This window comes from Hydra vulgaris, chromosome 06 (assembly GCF_038396675.1).
Source record: "Hydra vulgaris chromosome 06, alternate assembly HydraT2T_AEP".
Classification (NCBI taxonomy): Eukaryota; Metazoa; Cnidaria; class Hydrozoa; order Anthoathecata; family Hydridae; genus Hydra; species Hydra vulgaris.
In genome coordinates this window covers 33,670,001-33,684,261 of record NC_088925.1, presented here as the reverse complement: position 1 = coordinate 33,684,261, position 14,261 = coordinate 33,670,001, and the positions used below count along the sequence as shown (strand labels likewise).

Here is a 14,261-nt window from a genome sequence, read left to right as displayed (position 1 = left end):
TGATGATTAAACCATTCATATCCATTTATTTCGGTCATATTGGCTGCTGTTGGCTTCACCATTTTTAACTTTAACATTGCCATCATTTCTGTTTTCGCCCACCACGAAATCGATACTTAGAGTTTTTTGTTTACATGTGGTAAAAAAGTCAGATGTCATTATATTAATTAAATTTTTATTTTAAAATCAGAGTTTTTACATAAAAAAATATGTAACATAAGGATGTATGCTGACAACGTATGAAGATGCAGTTATTTACACCAAACAAGACCATTGTTTTTTAATGATTTCCGTTATAAGTAACTTTTTTTCTGTGATGGCAAAAAAATCATTTATTATAGTCTAACAAATAATAGCTAAACAATTACACCATAAACTATGTCAGAGTTTTTGTTTTATTTTTAGTTAATTTAGACTGTCTAGTCCTTCAATAATTGTATTATCGGAAGTATCACTTCTGATCCTACGATCCAACTCTCCTGGTTTTGATCCATGTACATAGAACTATTTTTCTACAAATTTTATTATATTATTTTTCTCTAAATGCGAAAATAGTTGGTTCATCTGGTTGGGTGACTGAATTGCACGTATATATACTACACACACACACACACACACACACACACACACACACACACACACACACACACACACACACACACACACACACACACACACACACACACACACTTATTTTTGCATATTTAGATCATTCAGTGAGCAGAAAGTAGCAACACTCCCTTGCATGTTCTCCTTAGATAGTCAGTCAATGTATATACTGAAACCCTGACAGTTAACATATGATATCCAAAGGCGATAAGCATACTTTGATAAGCAGTATAACTTCAAACTGAAATATGTAGCTGCCAGGGGCTTCAGTACATTGTTGAGTGATAATAATAAGTTGAACATGCAACGAAGTGCTGCATCAACTAAGGGTGTATATATATACATATATTTAAATCAATAATTTGTTTGAATACCTGGTTTAATACCTTTAATACCATATTACTGAGAGTATTATAATTCAATAACTCCTAAATACTTGTTTGATTTTCTGGTTTATTTTTTATTGATTATTGGATTCTCTAATATAGATTATGCACAATATATAAATTTTATACATTCATTAAAAAGATCATATATCGTCTACACGATCTACAAAACACTTTCTTTAGTGAATTCTTTCTATAGAATAAAAGAATTTAAAAAATTTTATAAATGAGGACTTATTGTTAAATCTTTTGTTAAAAGCTATTTATCATGTTTAAAACAACTTACACCCAATTGTGGCAAACATCTTTTGTAAATGTTAACAAGGCGATCAATTGCCCCCTCTCTAAAATATTCAAATTTAATATAATAATAATAAAAAAACAGTTTTATAACTAAAAAAAATAAGATAAAACTAAACTTCTTATAAAATATAAATAACTTAAAAAAAACCTAAAACGGTAAAAAAAAGATTACAAGTATCAAATCTAAGTTTTTACATTTAGTAAGCTTTTTTTTAGTAGTGCCACTAGTGTTATCAAGTACAAAAAAGTCTTTTATTTGAATGAGCATTAAAAAAAAGAAATGATGATCATTAAAAAAAGAAATGCTGAACACTAATTTTACCAAACTGCAATTAAAGTCTTAATACTTAACAACAAATAGTAACCAAAATGATTAAAAACCAGCCCTCGGAATAAGCAAAAATGAGGTCAGCAATCTTTTGCCGACCTTAGTCTGTTAAAGGTCGGCATCAGGTTGGCAAAAAAAATTTGACTCAAAGGTTTTACAATAAAATATAGAAACGAGGTCGGCAATTTTTTTGCTGACCTCAAACACTTCTAAGTTACTAATTATTTAAAATCAAAACAGTGTTCAAATTTCAACTTTAATTCCAACTAAAACTTTAGTAATAATAAAAAAGTAACAAAAAATTGGATTTTATTAACTAAATTATTATAGTCTAATCAAAAATTATGTAGCAATCTGTTAAACTATTAAATTTCCCTTTTTGATTTGACCAGTTTGAAATTAAAAAAGTCAAAGAAAACACTATAATCAACAAATTAGAAAAATTTACTATGCTTTGCATAAAAATCTATGCATGCATGTTGTGACTTATAAATAAACATTTATTTGTGATTGGGCAACAAAAAGATCTAATCTGTTATTAAAGAACTAATAAAATTGTAAAACTACAAGTCTACAAGTAAAAACTGATGTCTTGAAATTGATTAAATTGATGTCTAAATTAGATGTTACAATTAATAAATAAAACTTTTGAATCTTTCAAACAATATATTTTACTACATACTATCACAAATTTAAAACTTTTGAATAGAGTGAAACCGATATATATATTTTTTAATGAACTTTATTTATGAACAATTTCTTAATAGAACTTATTCAACTCTTCTTATAATAATCTGTTTAAATTTCAGACTTAAAAAAAATTATGTGCTTAAAATAATATTACAAATGTTTTTAAACAAAAATTTTAAAACAAACCATGTGATTTTATACAGAAAAATAAAATTTGTGTTAACCAATCATTGAGAGCTGTTTATGACTTTTTTTTTACAGCTCCAGCATCTAAGAAAATATACAGCTGCAACTTGACTCATTTTTTGCATGAATTTCATAGAAGTAGAAGCAAATAATATTTAATAAATATTTTCTGGTTTTAACCATTTATTTCTAACTAATATCAATAGTTTAAAAAATATTAAATATACTATTTGTTTGTTAAAACAGCACGAAATGATAAATAAAATCCAAAGCCATATGAATCTTTTAGCCTGGCAAAATTTGAGTATAGAAAACACCCAACATTGAAAACATTGTTAACTTAAGTCACTGGAAGTGTTGTAGGTGATTTTTGTATGCTGTTTGAATAATAAAAATAAGATAAAAAAGGAAAAGCTATATTCCTCTAAAGCATTTTTTTCTTTTTGGATAAAATCTTGATTAAACTGCTGGGTTGTTTTTTACCATATCCAGTGCATTCTCTTAAGAACTTTCATTTTTGGAGTTAAGTCATTTAATTGTATGTGAAACCATACAGCTTTTCTTCTAATTTAATGAATCCAAAATTTTGCTTATTAAGCTTTTGCATCAATCATATTCAATCAACTGTTTTAAAAACAGTTTCCAAACATAGACCAAGTAACTGAGATTGTTGAACTTTAACGTAAACAAATACAGCATTTTAAATGTGCTCAACCAACAACAGTAAAGAATATATCTTGATGCTGTTGGAATGTCTTATAAAATACAAATAAGAACAAGTGCAAAGAAAAAACATACAAAAATATTTCAGTAATCACAAGGTTGCAAAAGCTTGTCGAGTACTGAAATGTACATGCAAGCTTTTTAAAACCTTACAAATACCTAAACAACATTCCAAATAATAGTCCACACAACATTGGTAAACGGTGGGCTGAAGTGCACTCATCTTGGGCCTAGTCAGATTCACTAAATGTACCTTTAATGTCCTCATCTTGATGGTACTTATTTTAAGTGCTTTGATGCTATGAAAGTTTTGCTATGTCTAGATGCTAGACCAACATTGAGAAAAAACATTTTCTCTATAAATTGTCTCCCTTTAATTTAGACTGTTTATATTCAGCTAAAGTCTAAACTTGGTCATAGACATTTTAATGGCTGAACTCTATGCCCCAACTTTTTAGCCGTGTCATGGTTCAAATTTTTTATTTTTACCAATTAGATCTGCTTAAATGAAAAACTTCTGCAAAAAACTAACATACTTATTGCTTTCTTGAATTCTGCTTTAAAGATAGTGGTAATATTTTTGAAAAAGTTGCCTAAAAACATTTGCTTTTTATGTTCACAGTGCAACAAAGAGTCTCAGACAAAATACCTTTAAAAATATTTAGGTTAATTGTGTGCGCACAACTTTTTTTCTTTTCGATTCTAGGTAACTTTCATGTAAAGCATTTTGTGACTTTTCTTAACATGTCATTTAACGTTTGAGGTTAGTTTATCTTACTTGTTTTCTATCCAACACCATTTTAACTTTCACGCTTTAAACTTTGTTCAGCTTCATTCTTGTTGACAGGTTTGAAAAATATAGCCATCATCTTTCTCATTGACAAAAAACAAAATTGATTCACTTAGCAAACATATCTCTATTCTCTAATGTAAGAAAGAAGGTGCTATCATTAAAAACACTCTTTTTCAGCTTCCATGTTCTAAAATGATTCTATCATTTAAAATATTTTAAAAATTAGTTATAAATAATAACAAGTACGGTATATTTTTACTTCCTCTGTAAAGTAACAGTTAAAAAAACTTGCGCTAATTAGTTAATAATACACTAATGCAGTTTATTATTAGTTGCTTTTTAACAATACAAATAAATGATGCAAATGATTGGCTACCACAAATCATTTAATCCAATGATTTTTTGTAATGCTTTTAATTGGTTACAAAATTTAATTTTTAACATTTCTTAACAAACAGAAACCAAATAAAAATATAACCAAAAAATAGCACTAACCACCTAAAGCTTAAAGTAGTTTTTATTTAATTATTAATAAGACTTCAAAATTTATTTAATAATAAAAATTGAACTTTTTTTTAAGTTTTGTGTTGCAGTTTTTAATATTTTAATTCTTAAACATTAAGTAAAAAAGTATAAATTAAAAAATAGTGAAAAATTGAAAGAAAGTTAAACTTTTTAATTTAAAATAAATTATGAGTTAATATGCTTGCTAATGTATTATTTTGTCTACTTTGCTATGTATTATTTTGTCTACTTTGTTATCCATGATTTGTCTACTTTTTAATTTATTAATATATTAAAAAATAATCAAATGCATTAATCTTTGGACAAGATTTTTGGTAAGTGAAGTGGCTTATTTTCCATATCAATAACTTTGTTAGTTCGCAGACTTTCTTCACAGTTTAGCTAGAATGATATAGCAGTATTTTTATGTTCTTTCAAATAAAAAAATATTTTTATTCTACTTAGCAATCTTTGTTAACTTTATTTCTAATATTTATCTCTGTTAATCTCTGTTAACTTTATTGTTAATCTTATCTCTGTTAATCTCTGTTAACTTTATTTCTAATATTTATCTCTGTTAATCTCTGTTAACTTTATTTCTAATATTTATCGCTGTTAATCTCTGTTAACTTTATTTCTAATATTTATCTCTGTTAAATCTCTGTTAACTTTATTTCTAAAATCTCATTGAGTTAAAACTATATAGGGGAGACCGGGGCTAGTTGGCTGAGTTTTTACTCTATGAGCTTGTTTTAGCCCTAACAGTACATTTTTTAAAAAATATTAAAGTGTAGTCTTAAAGAGTATGGATTAGGGTATCTTATAAAATTTGCATTCATTTACAAAAAAAAATTCTTGGGGCCTTTCCGGACCCTCAAAAAAAAAAAAAAAAATTTGCGCCAACTTGCCCCACAAGGGGTAAGTTAGCGCAAACTATAAAAATGATTATTAATGCACTATTAAGTGAAAAATTAATAGAAATTTTTTAAAAATTAATTTTTGCAACAATTTTATCCCAAAATTTAATATTACTTTTAGCTGGTACCAAATATTAGTCCGTATAAAAGCAAAACAGCAACCCACCTTTTATCTGTGGAAAAAAAAAAACAAAAAAAATTTTTTTTCAATTTTTTTGTAAGAATAAATATTTTCAATATTGTTAAAAATAGAAAAAAATAATTTTGTAAAAATAAATATTTTTTTCCATAGTAAATGCTATGAGCCAACTTACCCCGTGAAAAATTTGTCAACTTACCCCGAAAGCTTTTTTTTTAATAGACAGCCTATACATCCTGAAAAACGGCAGCTTTAAAAAAAAAGTATGACTGGATATAGTAAACCAATTGTGACTGGAACTTTTACAATAATTTTTTTTTCATACGACTAAATATTTTCTTTAAAAAGCAAATGATGTTCTAAAAGTTACGTTTTTGTCCAAAGACATAATCTTCAATATCTCCCATGCGCATGCACGAATCCTGACAATACTACAGTGAATGACGAAATGGTCAATAAGGAAGTTTCTGAGTAATTTTTGTCACTTTCTGATGAAAGGCTCTAAAGATAAACGCAGTTCGTCAACTTACCCCTGCGGCCAACTAGCCCCGGTCTCCCCTACTATAGTATCAAAGTAGTTTAACACTGTAGTCAAGTTTAAACTAGATAATATATAAAAATTTAGACTTGATACATTTTTTTAATCTTGCCTCATTCAATAAATAAATTTTGAAATAACACAAACAATAGCTTTAAATAGTTCAAACCTGATCTCTAACGAAGGAAGATGAGGTAAAAAATCATTACCAACAAAAAAACACATAAACACCCAATCATCTAATGCTCTCTAAAAAAAAACATTTAATAGAAAAGAAAAAAGAAAAAAAAATTAATAATATGAAAGTTGTTATAACAGTTTTCAAAAAAGATTTAAATATAACTATTTTCGAATTTTAAGTTACATATTAAGCAAAATTATCTTGGAAAAGATATAGATATTTTCTTTACACATTTTTTTCATGTAACCTATGTTAGTACAAAATCATTGCAAAAACTTGGTGTTGTGTGTGAATCTGCAGAAATGCACCAAATATTTTTTTACAACTTTCTTAGCATTAGTATTAGTAATGTGTAACTAATGTGAGCCAGTGAGTGTGGTATTAACACACTTTGACAGCCGATTTACTTGATTGTTGCTCATCCAGCTATCAAGACCTCTATATTAAGAATCTAGGTATTCTCAGGAGTTTTAATATCTAAACAAATGAAGCGTTTTCTAATCTGACCCAACATTTGGCTGGCTTTGCCTACACATTTTATTACATGATTTTTCCATTTTAGATTGCTTGAGAAGATTACTCCAAGATCACTTTCAGATTCTGTTATGTTTAACTTTTGATAATTGATATAAAAGGGGTGATATTTTGTTTTCTTTTCTTTAAAAATGCTTCAATAGATTGTATTGTCAGATATTCCATAAGCTGTAAGTTTAAGCAATAATTTTTTATGTGGCACTGTTTCAAATGCCCTGGCAAAATAAAAAATAAAAACATCAACAAGTTTGCCATTCTCTAAGGCGGTTTTAATAAAATCAAGTGTTTCAAGTAGATTCGTTGAGCATGATTTATATTTAACAAAACCGTGCTGTTGCTTGACTAACTGTTTAAACTTATATAGAAAAGTTTCAAAGTTTACATCTGATTATGCCTTCCATTTTTTACATGCAATGAGTTGAGTGATACCAGCTGGGAATTTCCAGCTAAGGTTTTTTCGCCTTTTTTGCTTGTTTTGTTTTTTGAATATGTATTTTGTTTTTAATTTAACTTTATTATAAAAAAATATTAACAAAATTTGGTGCACTTATGCCAGTTTCTGCAACTAGCTCGATCTAAAAAAATGGTAAAAAATACTAAAGTGCAAGTTAAGACCATTTAGCACACTTTTACCATTTTTCACTAAGTAAAGTTTCTGATTCACACTTTTGCCTTACTGTTGCCTATATTACTTTTTGAAATATCTATTTAATCTAAAATTTTATTAGCCTTAGTTATGCCTTTAGAACAAATGACTTCCAATAATAAATAGAGTTAAATATTGACTACCAGCAAGAGGCATTTGTTTTCTATCTGGACATTTTTACCTTTTACTAGTATTTTCCTCCTTCAATTTCTTTTTAAAAATAGTTCTTTTATTTTTATTTTTATTAAAGGTTTAAATTATGGTTAAGGAATCAAAATTTTTTTATACATAATTTTTTTACTCACAATTATTTTTATAACTTTACATTATTTTTATGTGAATATATGAAATACACTAGAAACCTCAGGCACACGACACAGATTCTAAAAAATGTGAAAATAAAATGGCAAAGAAGTCAGTCAAGCTTTTTAACAGGGATTTTAGCTTCTTTGCTAACTTGATGCTAAGCATTTAGTCATTCTTTCCACTTTTAAACACTCTTGCTATTTCTTTTTCTCTTTGATTTTTGCCAACATAGATACAACTTGATGTGACACAACAGGTGTGAAGTTCTTGCATAACAGTGGATTTTTATTTTTAAAAGTAATAAATATTACAATAATTAATATTGTAAATATTACCATTTACAATTATTAATAACATATATGAATAATCTTTCAAAGAAAGATAATTCTATGACTCTACATAGCAAAAAGTTCAAAATAAAAGTGTCCATAGTAAAATAAAATAATAATGCACATGACGAACGTGCAAAAGTTAACTAGATATCCAATATATTCCAATCCTATACTGTGTTTATTATATTGTACTTCTCACTTAAAGGGATATGTGTGGTCCAGGTGCTTCTGTGAAACCTACATAATATAGATTAGGAAGATATACTTGGTTTAGTCTGAACCCAGAATAGTGTTTCTCACTTGGACTTCTCACAAGTGAGAAGCTTCTACAAATCCATTTTGATTCACCCTTTTGAAAGAGATGTGCATCCCAAACAGGTTTTTTTTGTAGGTGTAACTTTGTGTAATTAATAACATCAGGGCTAAATGGCTGTAATTTACATTTCTTTAATGGAATTACAGTATAGCAGTATAGAATAAATAGAAAAATTTCTAGGTAGGAAAACTTAACCAATTTCTTTAAGCAAAAAATTTTTGTAAAATTTTACTATTTAATTAATAAAAATATTGTTTAATTAAATGCTTTAAAGATTATTCTAAAAAAGACAACAAGGGGCAAAAAAACAAATAATAATGACTTACAAAAGGTTTAATAAATGTTTAGTATAATGACTTACAAAAAATTAAAATGTTATTATTTACAGCAGCAGCTTATAGCAAGGGTGTGTAGCGAAGACTTGAAAAATTAAACTGTTAATAACATGGCTATTTTCAAATAAAAAAAACCCTTACAAAAACTGAGTTGTCAGAGTTCCTATATTACCATAAGGTCAATTAAAAAAAAAAAAAAAAAGATTTGGCAACATTTAATAAAAAGGGAGTTATATTGCTTTCAGTATTTTGCACTAACCCTACACCCCCAACCTTCTAAATTTATCCATTCTATGTTTATAAGATGTTTGCATATCCTAATAAAAAGCTAATAAAAATGCAATTATACACAACTTTTGTGATTATATTTATTAGGTTTTTTAAAATTTAAAAATTTTTGTAAGTTTTTTCTCCAAAAAAATCTGTACCTTTATATTACAAATTTGGACATAGAACATACGTCAATTATAAAGCAAACATCAGAGCTTTTTTGGACACAATTTCAGAACTTTCCAGCAATTAGTTCTTGTTTGGCCTGTTTTTAGTGACCAAGTGGTAACAACTAGGTTGCATTTCAAGTACTGGATATTTTACACTAATAAAATAAATAAATCTCATTTTTAATTTACAATGTGGCTGGGTTATAATATCTCCATCAATAAAAACCAAGAAGTTCCCCAAAACAAAAAGAATTAAAATGATGGTTTTTTAAAGAAAATTTTTTTGATCAAACTTTTAAATTGATGGTATAAAAATATTTATAAACAAAAGCTTTACCTCAAAATTGTAAAAAGGAAGACCTTCCATCTTTAATTCACGTTCTAAGTACTAAACATAAATCAAAATAGTTTTAAAAATAATTAAATAAGTCAGAATATAATTCAAAATACACAAAAGTATATTTTTGAGGTATATATGTTTAAATTTTAAAAAAATCACTTCTCAGGACATGAAGACGAATGAAAATAAATTCAACATCTTGAACAATTGGAGTTTCAACACAGTTTGACTTAAAATAAATTTAACAATTTTAAAAATGTAAAACTTGTAAAACTAAACAATAGCACAGGTTTAAATTAAAATGAAACAGTTTACAACTCCCCCTTAACTACCCTTTACCCCTAAATTTTCTTTTGGTAAACCTTCACAATCTGTCTTTTCATGACCTATAGTCAAAAATAAAATTAAAAATAATTTACATTTTGAAAACTTTAAAAAATCAAAAACATGATCATAATTATAAAATATACCAATTTGCCCACAAATTTCACATGGTCTTTTTTGATTAGGTTTAAATTCTTCTCTTAAAATCGTAAAATGGACTTCATGAGTGGCCAATCCTACAACAATATAGTATAACCCTACAATAATATTTGAATATCTATTATCTCATCATCCACAACCACAACCATCATCATCACATTCGTCGTCGTCGTCGTCGTCGTCATCATCATCATCATCATCATCATCATCACAGTTCGCACTTATGCCAATGTTTGCAAATTCTTTCGGCGCACTTATGCCAGTTCGCGCTTGTGCCAGTTCGCACTTATGCCAGTTTTTGCAATTGTTTTGCACTTATGCCAATTAGCACTTATGCCAATGCTTGCAAATTTTTTCGGCGCACTTATGCCAGTTCGCGCTTGTGCCAGTTCGCACTTATGCCAGTTCGCACTTATGCCAGTCGCACTTATGCAGATTCGCAGTTATGAAATTCGCACTTATTCAGTCGCCCCATTAAAACTACTCTAGTGAAAAGAAGACAAAAAGGAGATCTAATACAAATGTATAAAATTATGAATAATATTGACAAATTAGAAAAAGGCAATCGTTTTCCAATAGTTAATAATCATACGAGAGGTCACTGCTTTAAATATTCCTAGGAAAGGACAAAACGTAAGCACAGAGAAAACTTCTTTTTTAATCAAGTAACGAATGTATGGAACTCTCTGCCAGAAGAAGTTGTTAAATCGCCTTCAGTCAACAGCTTTAAAGCAGCAATTAATTGCTGGATGAGCAGCAATTGATCAATTCGACTGTCAAAGTGTGCCTGATAACACACTTACTGGCTCTGCCAGTTACAGCGTTTACTACTAACTAACTAACTAACATATATATATATATATATATATATATATATATATATATATATATATATATATATATATATATATATATATATATATATATATATATATATATATATATATATATATATATATATATATATATATATATATATATATATATATACATATACACAATCCTGAAATCTTATCCCCTTCCTACCCTAAACATGAGGGCAATGAGTTGAATTATTTATTAATTTTTTCATAAATATATGAATAAGGGTAGGGAGCTAAAATTTTAGGGTTTCTTGATCCCATTCTCCTATCACAGTAATTTTTTATTATAAAGAACTTTTTTGTCATATATATGAATGTAAAAAAAACTTGGAATATTCTTTTTGTTTAAAAGTTGATTATTTCAAACATTTAAAAACCTTCCTACGTCACTGCATATGTATATATAAATATGTATATATATATATATATATATATATATATATATATATATATATATATATATATATATATATATGTAGATATATATATATATATAATATATATATATATATATATATATATATATATATGTAGATATATATATGTGTGTATATATATATATATATATATATATATATATATATATATATATATATATATATATATATATATATATGTATATGTATATATATGTAGATATATATATGTATATATATATATATATGAATACACACACATATATGTATATACACACATATGTATATGTATACACACTAGGGATATGACTTTTTAATTTTTTTTCAAATAAAATGTTTCCTGTATCATAAATCGATGAACTTTTACCTAAAATCATGAAAAAAGGCCCAAATAGCTTTCTGCAACAAAAAAAGGTCACCCCAAAATAAAAATTTGATTTACCATTTTTATACATTCATTTTTGACCGATGTTTTAATCTTAAGCTTAATTCTCAGCTTAATTCTATTTATTTCATTATTTTGTTATGAATTTATAAATATAACGCCACACGTTACCATGGCAACGAAACGGCCGTGTGCCGGCAAATACTTGGAATTGTTATGTGATGACGTCATTGTGTTACCACGGTGATATAGACGACTGTAACAGACTGTAGAAGATTATAGAACTTAGTAGAACATTCTGGAAGCTCTAAATAATTATATAAGCGAGCTGCTGTCAGAGCTCAGTGTTGATAATGTGAATAGTTCTATGAAGTACTCTGCGTGTAACTGAGCTAATAAGGAACTACTGTAGCGAACTAAAGACGCTGTAAGTGTACGAAGTATAAGTAGTTGTAGCATTATCGTTAGGATACGGACTGGATTATCGAACTGTTATCAACATTGACTGGATTATCGAACTATAATTGGATTACTATACAGTTAAAGTATTTTATTAATTAAACGACTTTATTAAACGGATATTTACGCTCAGCTATCCGTAAAGTCGTAACAATATTATATGATGTCTCACAAGAAAAGTCATACCACAGTAACAAAGAACAAGAAGACTTGGACTAAAAATTTGGTGAGATTTCAAGAGTCACACAGAAGAAGAGGAAGCGTGGCTGTAGAAGAACATTCACTCGATGAAAAATCCAGAATACCACTTCAATTGCAGATCGTAGGAAGATACCAGTTTCTCGGAGCATATGTTAAAGGAAGAAAAGAACGAATAGACCAAATTTCTAAGGAAATTACAAAATTGTGGGACAATAAACTGAATTTTCCACGTGTGTCTGATCAAGTGATAAGAGCAAAGCTTATGAAGGTGCTGAAGGTCTATGATGAATGTGTCAAGCGTGGAAAATATGATGTTCTCAATGCATTATTTGACATCACGAAAGTGAATGGCCAGTGGTTATCCTCGGAAGATAAACGTCTATACCACCTACAAAAAGAAAGTAAAGGACAGGTGGGGTACTCAACAGGACAAGTGGCAAGTAAAGAAACCATTCACCCTTCCAAGAGAAGGAAAGTCCAGTCTGGAACAGCAATACCTTCCACATCACAAGTCCTGTCTACCACAGACAGTGGTACTGAATCTGAAAACTGCAAAAGTAAGAGTGAAGATGATGAAGACGACGACGGTGATAAAGACGATGATGAGGACACTCAGAAAAAAACTAGAAAGCACTACAAAAGTAAATTTGCTGTAAGTATGGTTACATCAAGTGGAGTTTCCACAAAGAAAGCTGCTAAAATATGCAATGTATTATCACAACAAGGTATTGATATTCCAACTCCAAGTCAATCAGCAATTTACAAGTCCATATTCAAAGAGGCAGGTAAATTAAAAAAAGAAATGATACAACAACTTAAAATGGAACAGTGGTCCTTACACTTTGACGGCAAACGAATAGATGATAAGGAATATCAGGTAGTTGTACTTCAGAATGAAAGAACTGACGTGAAACTTAATGCACTGCGTTTAAAAGATGGCAAAGCTGAAACTGTTGCTGAAAAAATTGCCAAACTTATTGATGAATACAATTTGTGGAATTCAATTAAGATGATCATTACTGATACAACAAACGTCAATACTGGGAAGAGAAATGGAGTTGTTGTGAAGTTGCAACGTATGTTTAAATTAAAGGGTGTCACAATACCACAATTTATCGGTTGTCAGCATCATGTACTAGACAGGATTCTCCGTCTGGTGATGGACGAAGAACTTGGGGGTGATACCAAATCTCCAAACATTGAATACCCATTTGTGTCTGAACTGTTGAATAAGTATGATGAACTGAAGGATAAGTTTGTGAATGGAACTGTAGAAATTCTTGATAAATCAGGGTGGAGAGACGATATGAAGTTTTTGTACCATTTAACAAGAGTGTTTAGGTTCTATGAAGAACAAAGAAACTTCCCTCTGATTCACTTTCAGAACATTCCTAATATGAGCAATGCCAGATGGAACTCAAGAGCCATTCTCGCCATTCTGGCGTTCATTCTTATGCCTGAAGCGAGAAAGAATTTGGAGAAGGTTTGCAGGTTCATTTCATATGAGTGGGCAGAACATTGGTTTAGTAGTCAAAAGTACAATGACAATGACTTCAAGAATTTATCTGATGTATTGAAGCCTTACAAAAAGGCATTGCAGTCATTCAAAAATCACTGGAAGAAAGAGCCATCCGTCATCGGCATACCACGAAGTAATCAGATAGCTGAACGTGCAATCAAGGTGATGCAAGACCTGTATGCTTCCTGCAGAAAGAAAGACAAACTGCAACTTCGATTCATTCTAAGTAATAAGCGCTAGACTCTTTATGAGACGTGAGCATCATGTGACCCATGTACTAAACACAGTAGGCCTATAGACACAGACAGTTATGTATATTGTTGTACTAGACGCTTTGATACTGTTAATTTTGTAATACTTGTATAATTATATATCACATAATGTTTTTT

The 14,261-nt window shown here is 28.6% G+C and overlaps 1 protein-coding gene and 2 long non-coding RNA genes across 4 annotated transcripts in view; 1 reads left to right on the top strand and 2 right to left on the bottom strand.

Annotated features, from left to right (window-relative positions):
• The window catches only part of LOC100209942 (sulfotransferase 1B1), a 95,942-nt gene that overhangs the window by 67,362 nt on the left and 14,319 nt on the right, over nucleotides 1-14,261 (top strand). The window lies entirely within an intron of this gene.
• Nucleotides 1,280-9,672, bottom strand: LOC136081013 (uncharacterized). The gene is made up of 3 exons (XR_010638813.1): nucleotides 9,544-9,672; nucleotides 6,286-6,365; nucleotides 1,280-1,339 (listed from the first exon to the last, which is right to left on the bottom strand). It is a non-coding gene; the product is annotated as an uncharacterized LOC136081013 (long non-coding RNA).
• Nucleotides 9,704-10,131, bottom strand: LOC136081012 (uncharacterized). Its single transcript, XR_010638812.1, has 3 exons — nucleotides 10,017-10,131; nucleotides 9,886-9,932; nucleotides 9,704-9,775 (listed from the first exon to the last, which is right to left on the bottom strand). It is a non-coding gene; the product is annotated as an uncharacterized LOC136081012 (long non-coding RNA).